The following is a 13,311-nucleotide window of genomic DNA, read 5'->3' on the forward strand; positions in this document are numbered from 1 at the left end:
GAGCATCACACAGGCTGATACGTGCAAAGCTTTGGCACAGAGGCTGTTGCCTCCGTGAGGCTTTGATGTCCGAGTGGACTGATCACTTAGCTCCCCTGGCCCGGGGCTCCCAGAGAAGCCACAGGCTTTCTCTATCCATCAGCTGGTGAGTGCAGCAGGGGTCCCTGTCCCGGGCGCGGGGAGGGGAAGGCTCATCTGTGGGCCCACACCGAGTATGTGGGAGCCCTGCCACTGCCCAGGAGGAGGGGAGGGTGGCACTCTGGTCCCCGTGCCCGCCTGCTCACAGGTCTTCCCCTGTCCCCATCACACGCTGCCGCTAAGAGGTCGAAGGAAAACCACAGCAGGAAAAGAGGACCAGCCCGGCCCCCGAAGAGCCCTGTCCAAACCTCGGTTGGAAGTCGCATGCAGGGGCTGCTCTCCTTTCAGCATACTAAAGCAAGAAGGCTCTGAAAAAGTGGTTAACAACATCCCTAATAGGACTGCATTCCTGCTGGGGGTGCTTTGTGAAGAATTGGGAATGATAAGCAATGAAAAATTAAGGGGTGACGTATAACCAAGGTCACTGGTATAAATTCCAGCAGAGAGGCCAGGTCGTGAGGCGTGTTCCTGGATGGTGAGTGACCACCATCGACTTGGGCTCCTGGGAGGAAAAGCAGGTCAGAAGCAGTGAAAGTCTGAATAACGGAGAGTTGAAAACAAAGCAGGCTGGAGGGCTTGCAGGGTGTGGACAGCGGCGCTGGGACAATGGCTTTATCCTGCGGCAGCATCCGGGGACCATAGCAGGATTCGTAACTGCCTTATTGCTGTAATTGAGCATCTGTGTCCGGGGAGCTAGAAAACACATTCTCAGAAATGTTTGCATTTCGTTATTTGTCTGGTGGCCTGGGGGACCGGTTTGGCAGCAGTGGGAACAGCAGGCGTCACAGGTGTGGGAGCCTCGAGTCTCACCTGGCTCTCCTGGGGCTCTCCGCGATGCCACTCTGCCGCTGCCCTGAGCGTGTCCTCTTGGCCAGGCCTCTTCCATGAGGCGTCCTCTCTCGGCCGTCCAGGTGGCCCCGCGGTCACCAACACTGACCATGACTCGCCACGCCCTTGCCGAGGGTGCTCCCCAGGGCTGTGCTCCCCCTGGGGTCCCTCTGGCCCCACCCCTGCTGGTGGGTGCACTTCCCGGGAGCAGAGCTGTGGGCGTTCGCAGGAGCCCTCACTCTGGGCCAAAGCCGCCGGCTCCCCACCCTTTCCAGGCCTGGAGGGGCCCATGGGGTGACCGAGACCGTGTCCTGTGCTGAGATGCCGTGTCACAAGCTCTGAGACGGGGCTGGGCTAGCAGCGAGAGGCTTCGCGGCCACTGCCTGCCACCTGGATGGGCTCCCTGGGACCAGCAACATCTAAACGGAGGCTGAGTCACTCATTCATTCGTCTGTCTGTTCAAAGAATTTGGATGCAGGCCAACCCTGTGTCCCACCCTGGGGTCTCGACAGCCCCGACCTCAGGGGTTAGATCCCAGTGAGGTAGACGCGCGAATGTCAAATCACGAAGGGGTATTTGAGCTGCATGAGCTGCTTGTAAATTTTGGAGATTAATCCTTTGTCAGTTGCTTCATTTGCAAATATTTTCTCCCATTCTGAGGGTTGTCTTTTCGTCTTGTTTTGTTTTCCTTTGCTGTGCAAAAGCTATATGGAATCTTAAAAAAAAAAACAACAAAAACTGGTCTGAAGAAACAGGGGCAGGACAGGAATAAAGACGAAGACGTAGAGAACAGACTTGAGGACACGGGGAGGGGCAAGGGGAAGCTGGGACGAAGTGAGAGAGTGGCATGGACATATGTACACTACCAAACGTAAAATAGATAGCTAGTGGGAAGCAGCTGCATAGCACAGGGAGACCAGCTCGGTGTTTTGTGACCATCTAGAGGGGTGGGATAGGGAGGGTGGGAGGGAGACGCAAGAGGGAGGAGATATGGGGATATATGTATATGTATAGCTGATTCACTTTGTTATACAGCAGAAACTAACACACCATTGTAAAGCAATTATACTCCTATAAAGATGTTAAAAAAAATCACGAAGGGGCGGGTGAGTGCAGGGTGCAGACAGCAAGAGGCCAGAGGAGGGTGGGAGGGCAGCCCTTCGGCTGGGTGGCCAGGAGGGCCCCACGGCGGGGGACATCTGAGGAATGAAGAGGTGCTCTGGGGCACCCTCAGGGCAGAGGGCAGAGCGGGCGCCCAGCTGGGCAAGACGGGGTCAGCGGGGCTTCAGGGGCCTGAGCGAGGGGGAGAGGCTGGGGCTGCGTGGTGGGGAGGGGCAGATCCCACACGGCCTGTGTGTGCAGAGGGGACCCGACCTCCTCTGCGGCGTGAGTGGGGTTCCGGGTGGGGGGAGGGGCCCGTCCTGGGAAGGGGGTCCCCGGGGCTGTCCTGGAGGGACTCCGACACTTCCTCTACGCAGTGCCCTCGCACGCCCCGGCCGGGAGACGGCTGTCCCCAGGCAAGAGAGAGAAGAGCATGTCTTCCCACCTTTCCCCCGACTGCCCGTGCGGTAATCTCCTCCCCCATCCCTGCGGGGGTGACGCAGGCCGGGGCCCGCGGCCGTCCCGGGCTCCACGCGTCCTCGGTCACGGCTGCTGCCCAGCTCTCGGGACTCCTCCCGGCACGGCCCGTCCTTTCTCTCCCGGGGAGTCCTGTCCCCTTTCCGTGCCGTGGCGGGAGGGGGGAGCCTCTCACGAAGCACAGTCCCCGCCTCCCTTCACAAGACAAGAATCCCACATCCATTTCAGCACGAATCCGGGCAGCGCCGGAGCTCACTCTGCCGTGACCGGCTGGCCGTGGCCTCCTCCGGGGCTGCGCGGGGGCTGCCGCGTGGCTCTGCAGCTGTGTAGGTCCTTCCTGAGAACCGGTGCCTCCGGTGTTTCCTCTGACCTCCTTGAGATGCACGATTTTACTCTGGGTCCCAAGTTACCGTGTGGACGTCTGTGACCTCAGCTGGGATCTCAGAGCTGAGCCGGCAGAAAAGGGAGCAGCTCATCACAGACACGGGGGGAGGGCAAGGTGGGTGATGTTTCCCCAGCACTATGTCCCTCTGTGGGGGGAGGTGGGAAGGTGGCCCTCCCGCGTGTCCATAAGCTTGCCACCACCTCTGACGCCCGCCTGGACCGCCACACAGTCTGCTCAGTCACCCCCTGGCCCCTGGACGCCCCGGGGCACCTGGTCGGGGTGAGAGAACAGAAGTTCCAGGGGCAGGTCAGCGTCCGGGAGCAGAGAGGACGGAGGTCCGGCGGGGCAGTGACCCTCAAAGAATCTCCGTGGTGAGCTCTCCCGGCAGAGACGGCAGGGGGAGGGCATTTGGGACAGAGCTGCTCCAAGCCCGGGCCTGGCCTCCATCGGAGACCATTGTTATTTTAGTTATTTATTTATTTTAATTTTTTTTTTTTCCGGTACGCGAGCCTCTTACCGCTGTGGCCTCTCCCGTTGCGGAGCACAGGCTCCGGACGCGCAGGCTCAGCGGCCATGGCTCACGGGCCCAGCCGCTCCGCGGCGTGTGGGATCCTCCCGGACCGGGGCACGAACCCGTGTCCCCTGCATCGGCAGGCGGACTCTCAACCACTGCGCCACCAGGGAAGCCCGGAGCCCGTTGTTATGGGCTCTGCGGCCTTGGTCCGCCTCGTGCAGGCCTGAGCTCCAAGAGAGGCCGGCGGAGGGGGCGGTCAGGTCTGTGCCCCCAGGAGGGCAGGGGCTCAGTAAGGGACGCGTGGCTGATGGATGGTGGAGGACTTGACCCCTGGGGAAGAGGGGGAGAGTGTGGAGGAGAGGGGAGGGAGAACAGAAGTCCTGGCTCTTCCTGAGGCCTCCTCCAGGGCCACCCAGGGTCCGGACTGCACATGAATGATGGCCCGTTAGCGTCCTGGGGCTGCAGAAACCAATGACGACAGATGGGGCTGCTTAAAACAACAGAAACGTTTTCTATCACAGTTTTAGAGGCCGGAAGTCCAAAATCAAGGCGTCAGAGGGCCGTGCTCCCTCCTGTGTCTAGGGGACAGTCTGTTCCTCAGTCGGGTGTTGCTGGAATGCTCGTCTTCCCGGCTTGTGGACACGTCACTCCAAGCACAGCCTCGGCCACGGCAGGCCTGTTTTCTCCTGTGTGTGTGTCTCTTCTCTTCCCACGAGAACCCACCTGACCCCAGTCTGACCTCATCTTAACGAATTACACCTGCAAAGACCCATTTCCGCAGAAGGTCGCAGTCACGGTACAGAGGTTAGTTAGGACGTGCACATATCTTTTGGGGGGCACGCGGTGCAACCCACAACAGATCGCAAAGTGATCCCCTCCCTTTAAAGAGCCGGTCTGGGGGGACGCAGAAGGTGGGCTGCGGGGAGGTGGCCTGTGGCTCAGTCCTTGCTGCCCGTCACGCACGCGGACCGTGCTAGCTGTTCTCACCAGCACCCTGGGGATATCCGTACAGTCGTTCTGGTCCCATGCTGCGTGGCTAACCCTAGGGTCCCAGGGGCTGCCCATTTCTGTGCCTTTGGGAGGACAAGGGCAGTGTCTGTGCCACGTGGGCACTGAGGAATGTCCACGGCACGGGCTTCCCGAGGCGCCGCACGGGGCAGCCTTGGCGAGGAGGTGCTGACGCTCAAGCCCGTCCAGCTGGCGGGGCCACAAGGGGTGTCCAGGGAAACCGTCAGAACGCAGTGGCACAGACCTGGCATCAGGCAGATGGGGGACGCCGACTGGGACTTTGGAGGCCCTGCGGCGTGGCCTGGCTCACAGTTAGGACTTTTCTTGCGGGAGAGGCAGAGGAGGCCCGGCCGGGGAGCTCAGGGCAGGCAGAGCCCAGGCACCTATGGTCATCCCTCCACCAACTGATGGACAAGCATTGCCCGCGCGAGCGTGGACAGGGTCAGCTCCGTCTGCCCTGGGGGCTCCGCTGCCACTGCACTGCCGGTTCACCGCGGGACCCCACCCCGGCCCCCAACAGGGAGGCTGGAAGCAGGTCCCTGCAGACAGCTGGCCACGTGTCCTGAACACTCTCGTCAGTTCATGCAGTGAGGGACGGCCTGATGGACGCCAGGGAAGGGTGTGAGCCCCCTCCCCGGGGGGTACCGCATCGTCTGACGCAGGGGGTGGGGGTCTGAGGGGGCCTCCCTCCTTCCTCCCACCAGCCCCCTGAAGGCAGTCTTGGCGGGGCACCCAAGCGGGACTGCTGCCTCTCTATCACCGACAGCTTGGTCTACCAGAAGGATCTCCGAGCCCCAGGCAGCCGGGGGCCTGGGCGTGCCCCAGACACTGGCTCCAGCGCCACCCAGTAGGGACATCTCCCTGCAAACGCTCCCTTGGGAAACTAGGGCGGGTGGGAGAGGCTCCCAAGTGGGTCACACGCAAAGTGCTTCCTCATATCTAATGTGGACACAAAGATGCCCGATTCCCAGCGCGGCTAGAACTTCAGTGGACACGTGTGGAGCAGCGGGTGAGATGCTGGTACAAGGGAGGCGCCTCATAGACGCGTGTGATCATCACTGATAAACTGTGTGGCCGCGGGGCTGCAGGACCACGTGCCACATCCCAGCTGACCTGGAATCCAGGCTGCGCAGGAAACTGACTCCCAGCCAGGAGGGGACTGGGTGTTTGCTGGGCCCAGGAGGCTGGACCCCATCCCCTACCCGGCGCCCTGATGTTCTCCTGAGTTGGCTCCCAGACCTCGCTGTCACACCCTCCAGAGCTCCCCTGAGCCAGGACAGGGTGGCACAGAAACCGAACAGGCCGTACCGGGAATGCAAATGGCCCTGCCCGAGAAAAGGGAAGGGCGTCCAGCCACAGTCCAGCCAGAGCCCGGAGCTGGCGGCCCCTGCGCGTTGACACAGCTGGCATGGGAAGTCCCCTGCCTCAGAGCCAGCCCTTTCTGTCTTATTTTTGGAGGAAGGTAGGGAGGGGTGTGGTGTCCCCGATTAATGAGACCCAGCTTCTAACAGGCCCACGGGACAGCTGCTCCATCCACCAGCCCTTCGGACGTCTCCTGCCCATCCAGCCATAGCAAACTGGGGGCCCCCCATGGTGAGCCTGCTTTCCACCTCCATAGATGAGGCCCAGGCTTGGACCAGCCAGACTGCAGAAGGGCAACACCAGATGCTCCCCAGGGCCCAGGTGGGCACAGGGGCAGAAGGTTCCCCGCTACACGGACGTGCTGGCATCCAAGACCTTGGGCAGCTGGGGCAGGGCTGGCGGAAGAGAGGCGAGGACAGCAGGGGAGGGGGATGTCCCTGAAGGAGAAGCATTTCTCCGTCTGCTCCCCAGCCCCCAGGAGAGATGGAGTCTCCTTCAGAGGAAGCAGTGGGCAGTGGCCCTGGGAGGATCATTGCTCATCGCAGGAAGGGGAGGCCCCTGGTGTTTCCGGGGCAGGAGGGACCGGGAGGTAGAGTCCTCCGCCTGACTGATGGGGGAGCCCTGCCCTTGGGCCCGGAAACCCAGAGGCTCCTGCCCAGGTGTGAGTTTCACAGTGGCCGCCGGGCAGCTGTGGGGAGAGGCCCTCATTGGAACCCTCCTTTTAACAGAGCAGCTTTCGCTAGATGTCGAGCTTGACCTTACAGGGGGTCGCCTGTTGGCGTGGGGACTGGGGTCCGCCTGCTGCGGAATGGTGAGTGAAAGCTAATAAGGCAGACGGGGTGCAGCAGTAATTAACACAGGTCCAGGGGCCGGCCAATCGTCTGTCCGCGTGTCAGTACGTGTATATTGACCCGAGGGAGGACAGACAGCCGTGAAACAGTTAAGTGCATTCAGAACGTGCCTTCACGTCTCCGGCACACAGCTGAGAGCTCTCATCCCTCCCCACCGCCACTTCACCTTAGCCAGCCGTGACTGCGTGATGGGGATGCACATCGTCACTCAAGCCGGCGTCAGGAGATGGGAGGAACACGCTGCCCGTTCCGGCACGCCCACGCACCTTCATTTCCACCTCCGACGTATTGTTTGCAATGTCTAAACAACATTTTTAAGATGCGCTTTGGAATTCAGCCCAGTGAAATAGGAAGCCGTCCCTGGTGCGATCACCCGAAGCACCTACAGACCCTCTTACCTTCCCCGTGTAAGAAAATTCTACAAAGGAAATAACCCTCTTGGGTTTTTCGCACCTCACACGCCAGATTCTCTTCCACAGTGTGTTAGCCGACTGATCTTACAGGCTCCATAAATGTTTAGTCTGCCCTGGCTTTCCTCTCCCCATGCCCGAGCTGGGGAAGAGCTGTTTCAGGGACTCTGTTTATGAAACGAAGAGCGCAGTTAAAGGGGCAGGACTGGGAAACGGAGGCATTGCTTTTTCTAGTGTCTGAGTTCTTCAGACAGCTGGGCGTGGGGCTCGTCTGCACCGTGACCATCCACCTCGCTTCCTGAGTGTGGGGAGGTGACGTGTGTGTAAAAGTGAGTAGGACCTTGTGTGTCGCACGTGGAGGCTCTGGGCTGATTTCTTTCTGATCCAGCCCCACCCTTTGGGAATGAGATGGGCCTGTTGCTGCAGGTGGGAGCTCAGGCCTCCGTGGGGCTGCCCAATGGCTCCTGGGCCCTTCTGGGGACTGTCCGGGGAGCCGCCAGCCTGGAAGGACATTCTCCAGGGTGGCCACACGTCTTCTTAATGAGGATCCTCAGCCCGAGCAGAAAGCACCCCATTTCTCAGGGTTTCTCAGGGCAGAGTAACCCCAGAGAAACCCTCATTTATGAGACAAGGTCAAAGGTGAAGGTTCTGATAAGATGGTGTTGATGGAAAGGTCCAGAAAGAGGTCAGCTTAGCGTCCCGCCAGTGGAAGAAAGATCTGCTAGGAACACGACGGGCCACACAGAACCAGGTGCGGGAAGCTGGGAGCCTCCTTGGAAGCTTCTCTGGTTGGGTTCCAGCGGAGGGTGTGTGCGGGGAGTGGGGTGGCCGCCGAGGATGTAGCCCGCGTCTCAGACACCACGTGTGCAGGTGTCCCCGGCACAGACACGGCGTCTCTCTGGCCGCAGATCTGACAGCTCCTGCTCTCACCTTGCCGACTCTTCTTGCCTGTTCATTAAAAATTTGTTTCTAACAACAACTTTTCTGTTTCCTTTTTAAAAAGTTAGAGGACTGTTTGTTTAATTGTAGTAAAAGACACAACATAAAATGTATCATCTTAACAATTTTTAAGTGCACAGCTCAGTGGCATCAAGTTCGTTCACGTTGTTGTGCAGCCATCCCCACCGTCCGTCTCCAGAACTTTCCATCTTCCCAAACGGAGACTCTGTCCCCATGAAGCGCTCACTTCCCATCCCCTCCCCCAGCCCCCGGCCCCCACCGTCCTGCTTTCTGTCCCTATGAATCTGATTCCTCCAGGGACCTCACATAAGTGGAATCACACAGTGTTTGTTCTTCTGTGTCTGGCTTATGTCACCAAGCGTTACGTCCTCAAGGTTCACTCACGTCACAGCAGGTGTCAATCTCCTCCCTTTTCCGGGTTGAGTAATATTCCATTGTATGGATGGACCACAATTTGTCATATTCATTCATCTGTTTCTACCCTTTGGCTGTTGTGAATAATGCTGCTATGAACACACATGTACAAATGTGGGTTTGAGTTCCTGCTTTCAATTCTTTTGGGTCTATACTGGTAAATGGAATTGCTGGATAATATGGTAGCGCTATGCTTAATTTTTTGAGGAACTGTCATGCTTAATTTTTTTGAAGGTTTGGTGTTTCTTTGGAAGTTTCCCTAATACTTTTATAATAATGTCTCACAACTAATATGACAGAAATTCTTGTTCTCTATTTTCTCATTCTGGGGGGATAAATTATACGATTTGAAGACGGTATAAATGCACACTAACCCAGCTCTAAGACCAGGCCCTGGTCCCTGGCAGAGGTTCAGGGTTTGTGTTGGCTTATGGAGGAGGGTGAGCTCCCATGATGTCCCAACGGTGGAGTGCCAACGGGGGGTCCTCTCAGGAGGGGGTGCATTCTTTCACGGACAATTCAGAGTTGACAGCACGTGGTAATAATAGTTGGTTTTACTATTGTTTTAAAATTCCATATAGACAATGCATCCCCTTATTACCTGCCAAATGCAAAAAGTGAGGTGCAGAACAGGGATTGGGGGACACATGGAACCCCGAGGGGCATGTGGCGTGTTCATGGGGACACACAGAACACCTCAGGAGCAGCAGCTCTGGAGACGGTTGGTGTGTTGGTGTCCTGGGGCCACCATAACAAAGTGTCACAAACTGGGTGACTAAAGAGACATTTATTCTCTCATGGTTCTGGATGGCGGAGGTCCAAAAACCAAGATGTCAGCAGGGCCACACCCCCTCCGGGCTCTAGGGGAGGATACTTGTTCGCCTCTTGCAGCCCCTGGTGGCGCCAGACACCCTTGGCTTATGGCCGCATCCCTCCAACCTCCGCCTCCGTCTCCACGTGGCCTCCTCCCTGTGTGTCTTTTCCCTTATCTGCTCTCCTAAGGACACTTTATAGGATTTAGGGCCCACCCTAATCCAGGATGACCTCATGCAGGCATCTGCAAAGACCCTTCTTCCGATGAGGTCACATTTATAGGTTCTGAGCGGACCTATCTTTTGGGGGCCACCATTCCACCCACTATGGTTGGAAACTGATGAAAGATAAAGGCATTCTCTTTGGGATTTCATGTCGTGTCTTAGAATTACCTATTATCAATATCAGTAGCTAAAAATGTCTCTGGTGTTGAGGAGGTCTGTGCGGAATCCTCCAGGCCGTCATGGCTTTTCCTGATGGAGGAGAGGCAGGTGGCATCACTGAGGCTCAGGACAGGCCAAGGGCCCCGAGGACAGCTGGCCCATTGAGGCTGCCTTCTCTGCTGGGGCACTGCTCTCATAACACAGTTTGGGAGGCCACCTCTTTTCAAATATACGTATTTTAGTTAAATCTCTTGTTTTTAACAATACGAATATTCATTAATTCAAACACTTTTCCATTTCATATTAACTTATTCATCTCTTGTTTTAGCTGAGCTACAGCTCCAAACACACACCACACACACACATGCATATACACCATACATACACGCCACACACACACACACACACACACACACACACACACACACACACACACACACACACACACACCCCGATGCTTCCAGGTGGGAGAAAGGGATGAGGAGGTGGGGCAGGCACCCTCCTCCCTCCCCAGGTGGCTCCAGGAACAGCCTGGTCCTTTTCTGGTCCGGGTCAAACTCCCCCCCCCCCACTCAGGGCTTTGCCTCCCAAAGGGTTTCTTTCACCCCTGAGGCCCCAAGAGTTTGCTTGTCCCAAAAGCTTGGTTCATTGAAATGCAAACTATTCCATGCAAATGTTATTCAAATCACTTCTCCAGGAAAAGCCAGGCTCCTGCCCAGCCCCGCCCACTTCCACCCAGCACCTCCAGATTCCTCCCTGTGGCCCAGAACCCGCAACTTCGGGGCTGGAAGGGCACCGGGAGGCTTACGCCTTTTCCCCAGCCAGGACCCTCTGTGTCAGAGGTTCTCCTTGGGGGGCATGTGGCCACGTCTGCAGACGTTTTGGTCATCCCAACGTGGGGAGGTGCTATTAGCATCTCGTGGGTGGAGGCGGGGGAGGGTCCACAGCACCCTCCAGTGCAAGGACGCCCCCCCCAGGAACTTTCGGCCGCTAATGTTAATAGGGGCCAAATCCTCCGTGACTTCGCCCCCCCCCCAACCCGGGCTGTCTGGGAGAGGCCGCACAGGTAGCGGTCAGGGAACCCGAGGTTGTGGTTTGCAGCTCCTTCCAAAGCAGTGGAAGTTCTCCTCAGCCTCTCCCAATCCCGGCCCAGCAAAGGGGCAGCGGGCCGGGGCGGGGCGGGGGGAAGGCAACTGGAGGACGCAGCGTGTTCCAGAGCAGACAGGGGTGGGGGCCTGTCTCAGTGCGGGCGGCTCTGCTCCCATCCGCGGCTAAGGCCGGGTGCGCATCGCACGGTGACAGCCAGCACAGGAACCTTGACTTTGCCCCCTGGAAAGCCAGGAGCTGCTGCTGGAGGGCGGCTTCCTTCCTCCCCCTCGCCTTCTCCAGGGGAATCTGGGCGGTGCCCTTGGCCTGTCTTCATTCGCCTGCGCTGTGGTTCGTCCCCAGGGGTCACTTCCTCCGGCCAGTCACCCAGGCCCCCTGAGCAGGGCGATTCCCCGCGGCTGCTGGCAGGACTGTGGGAGGTCGGGGTGGCCTTGGGTGCCCTGCTTTGCATCCCTGGGGTGATATCACCTGTGCTGCTGACGCCTGGAGGCTTCCCCTGCAGGAGCTCCCCCGAAAGCGTTTCCACCTGGGTGCAGTCCTGCTTGTTGCAGGGACACGATACAGGTGGCAGGGAGATTTCTGAGGTACCTGGCTGGTCGCAAAGTGGAGGGACAGGCCCTAGGAGCTGAGGTAAGGGGGTGGGAATGAAGGCATGCAGGTGAAAGGTGCACAGGGCCCAGCGAGGGTGCCAGGGAGTGGCTTCCGGAAGTGATAGGCCAGTGGGGGGGGGCCGACTGCGGCCTGGGACAAGAAGGTCGTGTGACCCGGGGGCAGGAGAATACTCCGCCGGAGGGCTGGACCTCAAGCAGGGCTCCTGAGTGGTGGTCCCCAGGGTGATCCCGAGTGGCTGTCAGAGGCACCTTGGGCTGGCAGCCAGGAGGAGGGGGATGGGAGGGGGGATGGGGCCAGGCCAAGAGGGCTTTGGTGAGAAGAGTCCCCTTGCACAACTGCAGGGGGCACTGTTGGCGAAGGTTATGGGACGGCCGCAGGGAGGCTAGGGGACAGGGCTGGACAGTGGTGGCCGTGGGGAGGGGCAGGGAGAAAGCTTTCCCTCATCGGGGACCCTTCCCTCGTGCTCGAGGCCTGTTCGCACTGGCTGGGGTCGGGGGGCGGTCAGGAATCCAGGGCTGGCCTGACTGTCAAGTTGGGGCTCTTATCCCCTCCACTCCTCTGCCCCTTGGGGTCCCAAACAGTGGGAGGGATGAGGAGAGCCGTGGAAAGGAGACGCTGCCCACGCCAGTCTTCCAAGCGTTGGGGGAAGAGAGCCAGTGGGGGCACAGGACCCCGGACGGTGGGAGAGCACACAGGAAGGAGGGGTCCAGGACATCAGGAGTGCCATCAGGAGCCCCTCCCAGGCAGAGGGGCGCTCAGGACTTGAGACGAGCAGAGTCTCCAACAGCTTTGCAGAACTCGGAGTCCGGGGGGCAGTAGGAGGGGAGCTGGGGTGCCGAGGAAAAGCCCAGAAGGATATATTTCAGTTCATGAAGCCAGCACAGGTGACTGGCTGACCCCACTCAGCTAGGCGGGGAGGCAGGGTCCAGGTGTGTGGCCCCAGGTGACACCAGGAACATCAGGCCAAGGGGCTTCAGAGCCGCGGGAAGAAGGCTGGGAGCCTCCCGGGGCTGCCACGTGCTGGCTGGAGACTTCTCAGGGTCTTGAAGGCCTTCTCCAAGGGCGTTCGTGTTCTGTTTGCAATTACTCATGGTGATGGGCCAATAAGAGGCCCCCCAACAGGTATGTCCATGTCAAATCTCTGGACTCCTTACCTGTGACCTTATTTGGGAAAATGGTCTTTGCAGATGTAATTAAGTTAAGAATCTCAGTGCGAGACCATCCTGGATTATCCAGGTGGGCCCTAAATCCAACGACAAGTGTTCTTATAAGAGACACACAGGGAGAGACAGAGAAGAGAGAGGAAGCTCATTCGAGGACGGAGGCAGAGACTGGAGGGATGCGGCCGCAAGCAAGGGATGCCTGGAGCCCCAGAAGCTGGAAGAGGCAGGAGGACCCTCCCCCAGAGCCTCCAGAGGGAGCACGGCTCTGCCACCTTGATTTCAGACCTCTGGCCTCTAGAACTGTGAGAAAATAAATATGTTGTTTTAAGCCACCCTGTGTGTGATAACTTATTGGGGCAACCTCAGGCAACATTGCCTATTTGGGGAAGACGAGAGCAGGAACATGTGTATTAGCTTGTGGGGTGAGAATTTTCAGGCCAAGAATTGGTGTTTCTTTCATTGGAAAACCAAAGCAAAAGCCATACTCATGTTCAGGTCTTAGATGTACGTTCTGTCTCAGAATATATTGCAAATCAAAGGTAACTTGGTGGTGGGGGGGTGACCTGGCCCACACAGAGCAGCGTCTGGTTCTATAACTGCTCCGTCATAAGCAGGCTCCCATCAGGACCAGCATGGCCGCTTGGGCATCCCAGCCAGCAGAGATGGAACAAAGGAGGATATCTCAGTGCGCTCAGGTTGCTGTAAGAAAATGCCACAGACCAGGGGCTTAAACGACTGACATTTATTTCTCACAGTTCTGGAAGCTGAAGGTTCATGATCAGAGT

Source organism: Lagenorhynchus albirostris, chromosome 5, assembly GCF_949774975.1.
Source record: "Lagenorhynchus albirostris chromosome 5, mLagAlb1.1, whole genome shotgun sequence".
Classification (NCBI taxonomy): Eukaryota; Metazoa; Chordata; class Mammalia; order Artiodactyla; family Delphinidae; genus Lagenorhynchus; species Lagenorhynchus albirostris.